This window comes from Pseudophryne corroboree, chromosome 9, assembly GCF_028390025.1.
Source record: "Pseudophryne corroboree isolate aPseCor3 chromosome 9, aPseCor3.hap2, whole genome shotgun sequence".
In the NCBI taxonomy this organism is placed as follows: Eukaryota; Metazoa; Chordata; class Amphibia; order Anura; family Myobatrachidae; genus Pseudophryne; species Pseudophryne corroboree.
This window is the reverse complement of record NC_086452.1, coordinates 333,199,813-333,210,484: the sequence shown is the minus strand read 5'-3', so window position 1 is coordinate 333,210,484 and position 10,672 is coordinate 333,199,813. Positions and strand designations below refer to the sequence as shown.

At 43.0% G+C, this 10,672-nt stretch overlaps 1 pseudogene; it reads right to left on the bottom strand.

Moving 5' to 3' along the window:
* Positions 1-7,328: 7,328 nt before the first annotated feature.
* Positions 7,329-7,446, bottom strand: LOC134962803 (5S ribosomal RNA; annotated as a pseudogene).
* Between the last annotated feature and the right edge of the window lie 3,226 nt (positions 7,447-10,672).

Sequence of the window (10,672 nt, the reverse complement as noted above, 5' to 3'; positions counted from 1 at the left end):
AGGGCAGGTTCAGGAATGTTTGGTGGTGCTCCAGTCTTCTGTACGCAGTGGCTGAATGCAGAAAGTGGCCCGCAATTCTTCGGGCCACCGACAGCATCTCTTGCACGCCCCTGTCGTTTTTTAAATAATTCTGCACCACCAAATTCAATGTATGTGCAAAACATGGGACGTGCTGGAATTTGCCCAGATGTAATGCACGCACAATATTGCTGGCGTTGTCCGATGTCACAAATCCCCAGGAGAGTCCAATTGGGGTAAGCCATTCTGCGATGATCTTCCTCAGTTGCCGTAAGAGGTTGTCAGCTGTGTGCCTATTCTGGAAAGCGGTGATACAAAGCGTAGCCTGCCTAGGAACGAGTTGGCATTTGCGAGATGCTGCTACTGGTGCCACCGCTGCTGTTCTTGCTGCGGGAGGCAATACATCTACCCAGTGGGCTGTCACAGTCATATAGTCCTGAGTCTGCCCTGCTCCACTTGTCCACATGTCCGTGGTTAAGTGGACATTGGGTACAACTGCATTTTTTAGGACACTGGTGAGTCTTTTTCTGAGGTCTGTGTACATTTTCGGTATCGCCTGCCTAGAGAAATGGAACCTAGATGGTATTTGGTACCGGGGACACAGTACCTCAATCAAGTCTCTAGTTGGCTCTGAATTAACGGTGGATACCGGAACCACGTTTCTCACCGCCCAGGCTGCCAAGGCCTGAGTTATCTGCTTTGCAGCAGGATGACTGCTGTGATATTTCATCTTCCTCGCAAAGGACTGTTGGACAGTCAATTGCTTACTGGAAGTAGTACAAGTGGTCTTCCGACTTCCCCTCTGGGATGACGATCGACTCCCAGCAGCTACAACAGCAGCGCCAGCAGCAGTAGGCGTTACACTCAAGGATGCATCGGAGGAATCCCAGGCAAGAGAGGACTCGTCAGACTTGCCAGTGACATGGCCTGCAGGACTATTGGCTTTCCTGGGTAAGGAGGAAATTGACACTGAGGGAGTTGGTGGTGTGGTTTGCAGGAGCTTGGTTACAAGAGGAAGGGATTTAGTGGTCAGTGGACTGCTTCCGCTGTCACCCAAAGTTTTTGAACTTGTCACTGACTTATGATGAATGCGCTGCAGGTGACGTATAAGGGAGGATGTTCCGAGGTGGTTAACGTCCTTACCCCTACTTATTACAGCTTGACAAAGGCAACACACGGCTTGACACCTGTTGTCCGCATTTGTGTTGAAATAATTCCACACCGAAGAGCTGATTTTTTTTGTATTTTGACCAGGCATGTCAATGGCCATATTCGTCCCACGGACAACAGGTGTCTCCCCGGGTGCCTGACTTAAACAAACCACCTCACCATCAGAATCCTCCTTGTCAATTTCCTCCCCAGCGCCAGCAACACCCATATCCTCATCCTGGTGTACTTCAACAGTGACCTCTTCAATTTGACTATCAGGAACTGGACTGCGGGTGCTCCTTCCAGCACTTGCAGGGGGCGTGCAAATGGTGGAAGGCGCAAGCTCTTCCCATCCAGTGTTGGGAAGGTCAGGCATTGCAACCGACACAATTGGACTCTCCTTGGGTATTTGTGATTTAGAAGAACGCACAGTTCTTTGCTGTGCTTTTGCCAGCTTAAGTCTTTTCATTTTTCTAGCGAGAGGATGAGTGCTTCCATCCTCATGTGAATCTGAACCACTAGCCATGAACATAGGCCAGGGCCTCAGCCGTTCCTTGCCACTCCGTGTCGTAAATGGCATATTTGCAAGTTTACGCTTCTCATCAGATGCTTTCAATTTTGATTTTTGGGTCATTTTACTGAACTTTTGTTTTTTGGATTTTACATGCTCTCTACTATGACATTGGGCATCGGCCTTGGCAGACGACGTTGATGGCATTTCATCGTTTCGGCCATGACTAGTGGCAGCAGCTTCAGCACGAGGTGGAAGTGGATCTTGATCTTTCCCTATTTTAACCTCCACATTTTTGTTCTCCATTTTTTAATGTGTGGAATTATATGCCAGTATCAATAGCAATGGCCTACTACTATATTTACTGTGCACAACTGAAATGCACCACAGGTATGGATGGATAGTATACTTGACGACACAGAGGTAGGTACAGCAGTGGCCTTCCGTACCGTACTGCTATATATAGTATACTGGTGGTCACTGTGTCAGCAAACTGCAAAACTAAAATGCACCACAGGTATAGAATGTAGATGGATAGTATACTTAATGAATGATGACACAGAGGTAGGTACAGCAGTGGCCTTCCGTACTGCTATATATAGTATACTGGTGGTCACTGTATTAGCAAACTGCAAAACTAAAATGCACCACAGGTATAGAATGTAGATGGATAGTATACTTAATGAATGACGACACAGAGGTAGGTACAGCAGTGGGCTTCCGTACTGCTATATATAGTATACTGGTGGTCACTGTATCAGCAAACTGCAAAACTAAAATGCACCACAGGTATAGAATGTAGATGGATAGTATACTTAATGAATGACGACACAGAGGTAGGTACAGCAGTGGGCTTCCGTACTGCTATATATAGTATACTGGTGGTCACTGTATCAGCAAACTGCAAAACTAAAATGCACCACAGGTATAGAATGTAGATGGATAGTATACTTAATGAATGACGACACAGAGGTAGGTACAGCAGTGGCCTTTCGTACTGCTATATATAGTATACTGGTGGTCACTGTGTCAGCAAACTGCAAAACTAAAATGCACCACAGGTATAGAATGTAGATGGATAGTATACTTAATGAATGACGACACAGAGGTAGGTACAGCAGTGGCCTTCCGTACCGTACTGCTATATATAGTATACTGGTGGTCACTGTGTCAGCAAACTGCAAAACTAAAATGCACCACAGGTATAGAATGTAGATGGATAGTATACTTAATGAATGACGACACAGAGGTAGGTACAGCAGTGGCCTTCCGTACCGTACTGCTATATATAGTATACTGGTGGTCACTGTATCAGCAAACTGCAAAACTAAAATGCACCACAGGTATAGAATGTAGATGGATAGTATACTTAATGAATGACGACACAGAGGTAGGTACAGCAGTGGCCTTCCGTACCGCACTGCTATATATAGTATACTGGTGGTCACTGTATCAGCAAACTGCAAAACTAAAATGCACCACAGGTATAGAATGTAGATGGATAGTATACTTAATGAATGACGACACAGAGGTAGGTACAGCAGTGGCCTTCCGTACCGTACTGCTATATATAGTATACTGGTGGTCACTGTGTCAGCAAACTGCAAAACTAAAATGCACCACAGGTATAGAATGTAGATGGATAGTATACTTAATGAATGACGACACAGAGGTAGGTACAGCAGTGGCCTTCCGTACCGTACTGCTATATATAGTATACTGGTGGTCACTGTATCAGCAAACTGCAAAACTAAAACGCACCACAGGTATAGAATGTAGATGGATAGTATACTTAATGAATGACGACACAGAGGTAGGTACAGCAGTGGCCTTCCATACCGTACTGCTATATATAGTATACTGGTGGTCACTGTATCAGCAAACTGCAAAACTAAAATGCACCACAGGTATAGAATGTAGATGGATAGTATACTTAATGAATGACGACACAGAGGTAGGTACAGCAGTGGCCTTCCGTACCGTACTGCTATATATAGTATACTGGTGGTCACTGTATCAGCAAACTGCAAAACTAAAATGCACCACAGGTATAGAATGTAGATGGATAGTATACTTAATGAATGACGACACAGAGGTAGGTACAGCAGTGGGCTTCCGTACTGCTATATATAGTATACTGGTGGTCACTGTATCAGCAAACTGCAAAACTAAAATGCACCACAGGTATAGAATGTAGATGGATAGTATACTTAATGAATGACGACACAGAGGTAGGTACAGCAGTGGGCTTCCGTACTGCTATATATAGTATACTGGTGGTCACTGTATCAGCAAACTGCAAAACTAAAATGCACCACAGGTATAGAATGTAGATGGATAGTATACTTAATGAATGACGACACAGAGGTAGGTACAGCAGTGGCCTTTCGTACTGCTATATATAGTATACTGGTGGTCACTGTGTCAGCAAACTGCAAAACTAAAATGCACCACAGGTATAGAATGTAGATGGATAGTATACTTAATGAATGACGACACAGAGGTAGGTACAGCAGTGGCCTTCCGTACCGCACTGCTATATATAGTATACTGGTGGTCACTGTATCAGCAAATTGCAAAACTAAAATGCACCACAGGTATAGAATGTAGATGGATAGTATACTTAATGAATGACGACACAGAGGTAGGTACAGCAGTGGCCTTCCGTACCGTACTGCTATATATAGTATACTGGTGGTCACTGTGTCAGCAAACTGCAAAACTAAAATGCACCACAGGTATAGAATGTAGATGGATAGTATACTTAATGAATGACGACACAGAGGTAGGTACAGCAGTGGCCTTCCGTACCGTACTGCTATATATAGTATACTGGTGGTCACTGTATCAGCAAACTGCAAAACTAAAACGCACCACAGGTATAGAATGTAGATGGATAGTATACTTAATGAATGACGACACAGAGGTAGGTACAGCAGTGGCCTTCCATACCGTACTGCTATATATAGTATACTGGTGGTCACTGTATCAGCAAACTGCAAAACTAAAATGCACCACAGGTATAGAATGTAGATGGATAGTATACTTAATGAATGACGACACAGAGGTAGGTACAGCAGTGGCCTTCCGTACCGTACTGCTATATATAGTATACTGGTGGTCACTGTATCAGCAAACTGCAAAACTAAAATGCACCACAGGTATAGAATCTAGATGGATAGTATACTTAATGAATGACGACACAGAGGTAGGTACAGCAGTGGCCTTCCGTACTGCTATATATAGTATACTGGTGGTCACTGTGTCAGCAAACTGCAAAACTAAAATGCACCACAGGTATATAATGTATATGGATATTATACTTAATGAATGACAACACAGAGGTAGGTACAGCAGTGGCCTTCCGTACTGCTATATATAGTATACTGGTGGTCACTGTGTCAGCAAACTGCAAAACTAAAATGCACCACAGGTATAGAATGTAGATGGATAGTATACTTAATGAATGACGACACAGAGGTAGGTACAGCAGTGGGCTTCCGTACTGCTATATATAGTATACTGGTGGTCACTGTATCAGCAAACTGCAAAACTAAAATGCACCACAGGTATAGAATGTAGATGGATAGTATACTTAATGAATGACGACACAGAGGTAGGTACAGCAGTGGCCTTCCGTACTGCTATATATAGTATACTGGTGGTCACTGTGTCAGCAAACTGCAAAACTAAAATGCACCACAGGTATAGAATGTAGATGGATAGTATACTTAATGAATGACGACACAGAGGTAGGTACAGCAGTGGCCTTCCGTACCGTACTGCTATATATAGTATACTGGTGGTCACTGTGTCAGCAAACTGCAAAACTAAAATGCACCACAGGTATAGAATGTAGATGGATAGTATACTTAATGACGACACATAGGTAGGCACAGCAGTGGCCTTCCGTACTGCTATATATAGTATACTGGTGGTCACTGTGTCAGCAAACTGCAAAACTAAAATGCACCACAGGTATAGAATGTAGATGGATGGTATACTTAATGAATGACGACACAGAGGTAGGTACAGCAGTGGCCTTCCGTACTGCTATATATAGTATACTGGTGGTCACTGTGTCAGCAAACTGCAAAACTAAAATGCACCACAGGTATAGAATGTAGATGGATAGTATACTTAATGACGACACAGAGGTAGGTACAGCAGTGGCCTACTGTACCGTAATGCTATATATTATATACTGGTGGTCACTGGTCAGCAAAACTCTGCACTGTACTCCTCCTATATAATATTATACTGGTGGTCCCCAGTCCCCACAATAAAGGAGCACACTGAGCACAGATATGGAGTGTTTTTCAGGCAGACAATTTATACTGGTGGTCACTGTCAGCAAAACTCTGCACTGTTCTCCTGCTATATAATACAGCTGCTCCCCAGTCCCCACAATTAAGCAGTGTGAGCACAGATATATGCAGCACACTGAGCACAGATATGGAGCCCAGTGTACTCCGCAGCAGAAAACGAGCTTTATGGTAAGAACTTACCTTTGTTAAAACTCTTTCTGCGAGGTACACTGGGCTCCACAAGGCGCCCACCCTGACGCACTTAGCTTCTTTGGGTTGGTATGGCATTAGCCCCTGACAAGCTGTTGGTGTTGGCCTGTTGATGCCTCGGATCAAGATCCTACTCTACACCCCATTGTCCATTCCTTGTGGAGCCCAGTGTACCTCGCAGAAATAGTTTTAACAAAGGTAAGTTCTTACCATAAAACTCGTTTTCGTCAGTACTTTCCTGAAAAGGATCGAAAAGCAGAAGCGTGGATTAGGAATCCCTTCAGTGCTGAAGCGACTGCAAATGCTTGTTTGCCACTTTCAGTGGCTAAAAAATTGATTGATCTCTCCTGTGATGAGACACTGAAGCTGAGATACTCTGAACAACAACAAAGGGAGAGCGACCTGGCACCAGTATAAATTGTAACAAAATAAGAGAGACCAAGGATTGGACAATTATTAGAGAGGAAGAACCTTTCAATTGTAAATCCTGTTGGTGGTGCGCCCAGAGCTAGAAAGTACATGTACTTGAAAAATGGAGAGAAAGAAAGCTCTTGTGTGGGCGCACTCTTAAGAGAAGAAAGAAAAGATATTCTTCAGATATATATCTAAAAGATATTTAAAACATATGTTTATTTAACAATAAATTAAAAAGTTGATAGTATCCCACTGAGATCAAAAAGAACAAGATTTTTTTTTTGTATTTTTATTAATTATATCAAATGAGGAAAAATATGCGAAAAAAATAGGTAATGTTCTGGTCTGAATAGTCACATGCGACAGATTCGAAAGGTTGCAGACACCTGATAGTCTGACAGCCGTTTCTCTCGACCAGCACAGAAATTCTGTGTTAATAAGACCAAGCAGGAAGATCAAAATTAATGTCTTTGAGAGCCCACTAAGCGGGTCAATCCTGGACAGATTAATGGTCACCTGTTCATGTGGCACAATTTACCAACATATCTTAAACATTCCTGAGCGTATATTAGTAGACGTGAGAATTGGAAGGGAGAAGTAAGATGAAGCAATGAGGCAAAGGGAAAACCCAGATTGAATGGAGGATGGGGGAAGGGGAAGGAGTGAGTAGTGGTGATACTGCTGTTGGTGTCCACCCTTGAAATGAAGGGGAATATCCTTCTCTACAACACCAGGTATTCCCAGGGAGTCTCCTCTCAGGTACTGACCTGGCCCACCGCTGTTTGGCTTCCAAGATCGGACGAGATCGGGCATTAACAGCGGGGTATGATAGTAGAGAGGCTATCTACCAATGAGAGTGCACCTATGTTGGAAAGGTGAAGGGGTAAGATGATAGAAAAGTAGATGTGAGAGAAAACAGGAAAGAGTCTGATAGATATGTGGATCTGCTTTCCACGTTAGGCAAGGTGAGTCAGTCACTGTTGGTGACGTTGTGCACCCTGGATCGTGGATGAGAGTCCACTGAAAAGAGGGGGTGGGCCAGTGAGGATGGGAGAGGAAAGGGGGGGAGGGGAGAAAAAAGAAAAGAAAGAAAAGAAAGAAAAAAAAGAAAGAGAGAGAGATAAAGATTAACAGAAAGGAAAAAGTGTCTGAATATGAAAAACGATTATGGCATGAGGAACAGTGTCAGGTAAATTTGTGAATCACAATAAAGAAAACAGATATGTTTAGTGCCACAATAAAGATAACAGTTATGTTTTAGTGCCACAATAAGTATAACAGATATTTTTGGCACATAGGCACTTATGAGTACAATGATATGGGTTAACTGTTATTGTGAGGGCAGGGCAAAAGGTCACCAATGAGTCAAATGATAACGATTCAAAAGCCAGTACAATGCACTACTCAGATGAGAATAGGTGACAGAATGTGCAGCAGGTTGGTTAACCTATGTACATGAGAATTAGTGAAGACAAAACCAGGGAAAAAGAAATCCCAAAAGTTATGATCACTAGTATACCTTTATACACATGTCACCATGAACATTTAACAGTTAATGTTTAATGTGCAGCAGGTTGGTTAGCCTATGGACTTGCTGATTGATTTAACAATTAATGTTAAAGTGCAGCAGGTTAATTAACCTATATGTTTGCAAATTATGTGCAGAAAGGGGGAAGTCCCAGAGGTTATACTCCCTAGTATATCTAATACATTGTATACATATCACCACACCAGTTTTAAATATAGAAAATGATACTCATAGTGTTATGGTGTCACAATTCAGGAGCTGGTGGTGACCAGAAAAACCTCCATTGAAGAATCTCCTGCTGGGATCCGTGGAAAACGCGTTTCGCCCGTTGGGCTTGTTCACTTCCGGGATCTCACATCAGCAATCTCAGTATGTGGTTTAAAAACCTTGTTAATTGGTATAGCAGTCAATTAGATTTATGCCTACTGATTAGCGGGGATGATATGAGTGTGGGCTGTGGGAGCGTATTGTCAGCGCTTCCTGGCCGGCGTCATCAGCACGTGAACAGATTGGGTTCAATGGGGAAGCGGCGCTGGTGGACATGCGCGATGGAGAGAAACCCGTCGCCATGGCAACCCGGCGCACGGAGCGGCGCCATATTGGAAGAGGGCACGCCAGGGGCCGATATGAGAAATCGCCCTGTGATATTGATGCCTGTGGTATGGAGAGCGGCACCCTGTTGAGTGGTGTATTGGGTGGTGATGGATAGATATGTCATGTAAATACGAAATTAGCTATGTGTTTTGGTGCTCACTGATTAGTGTCCCGCCGGGGATGCGGACGGGTATTATCACTTATAGCAGAAGCTATGAGAAAAGAGAAGGGGAGCACATCATTAGATGAGCTGCTCTGGGCATGGAAATAGGACGAAATAGGACGACAAGAACATGTGGTCCTTTGGGGTACACCTGGACCAAAAATATGGACTGTGTGAAATGAAATTGTGGAAGTGGTATATAACAGTTAAAAACTTGGATTATGAAACCTGGATGTTGGTGGGTGGAAACATGTAAGCGGCGCACTAGGGATCTGAGGGGGTTTGGAGGAAGAAGAAAAAGAAAAAGAAAAAGGGGGACATGGAAGAGGAAAAGCAGGAATGAGGAAGAAAAGAGGGACATGCCTGTGACCCTGTTGATGGGTTCACAGGAAGGTGATAAAGGACAGTGTGTCTGTGTTGCTGGGGGATAATGTGATAAGGAAAAATATGCAGGGACAACCTGGGAAGGGAAAACAGAGGAAAACATCAATTAGAAGGGATGGTGAAAATGAAGAAGAGAAAGGATGAACTGGTGATGTGCTGATGATTGCAGCGGGGATGTTGAATTGAAGTGGGGGGGCAGTGAGTGATTTGTAGGCTAAATTGGGGGGTGACAGAGGAAAGGTGCATGGGGACCTGAGGGTGATATGGGGACTGGGAAATGAGAGATAAGGTGGGATGCCCTTAAGTCTTTCTCTCCATTTTTCAAATACTCTGAACAACCTCTTGCAAACTTCTGGATCTCGGTTCAACAGGAATACCCAGACATGTCATGTGCTGCATTGAAGGTGCTGACGTCATTTACATCTACCTACCTTTGTGAAGCTGGATTTTCAGCTTTAACATTACTGAAAAATAGGTACTGATCCCGTCTCGCTGTTGAAGATGACATTCACCTTTACCCCGTTTCAAGAATTTGTGTTCAACACTACAAGCTTAGCTCACCCATCCCATTAATTAAGACGTAATTAAAGTTTTTGTTATTATATAAATGAGTTCTAGTTATTGAAAAGTGTCACACCATGCTATTTTGCAATTATTTTGTCTTCTTTTATCTGTTTATCAAGCGGCCTTGGTGTTATTTCTTTCTGTATAATTGGCTGACCACTCAAAATAAAGAATTCGTAAAAAAAAAACAAAACAGGAAAGTATCATGTTCTCTACATTTGTGCATTTATTTAGTAAGAAAAAAAAATCACCAGATCTTAAAAATAAAGTGTGAGACTTATAAATATATATGGATATTCGGCAGTAACTTGATGGGGTCACATAAAAAAATGTTTTGTCAGATGGGGTCCCAGAGCAAAATAGTTTGAAAACCCCTGCTCTAAGGAAATAAATTTGATGTTCCAGCAGGCTTTGAGAAGTACTAGGAAAAGTAACAATGGTGTCCCACGCAGGCAGCATAGATATTAGCCTGTGGTATACAATTTGTTATGTAATTTATGTACTTACCATTTGCTCAAATGTTTAACTGTCATGCAAAACTGTTAAAGAGACTGTTCTCTATTGAACTTTGAATAATGGCCCTCATTCCGAGTTGTTCGCTCGCAAGCTGCTTTTAGCGGCTTTGCACACGCTAAGCCGCCGCCTACTGGGAGTGAATCTTAGCTTATCAAAATTGCGAACGTAAGATTAGCAAAATAGCGAATAGAAACTTCTTAGCAGTTTCTGAGTAGCTCCACACTTACTCGGCATCTGCGATCAGTTCAGTGCTTGTCGTTCCTGGTTTGACGTCACAAACACACCCAGCGTTCGCCCAGACACTCCTCCGTTTC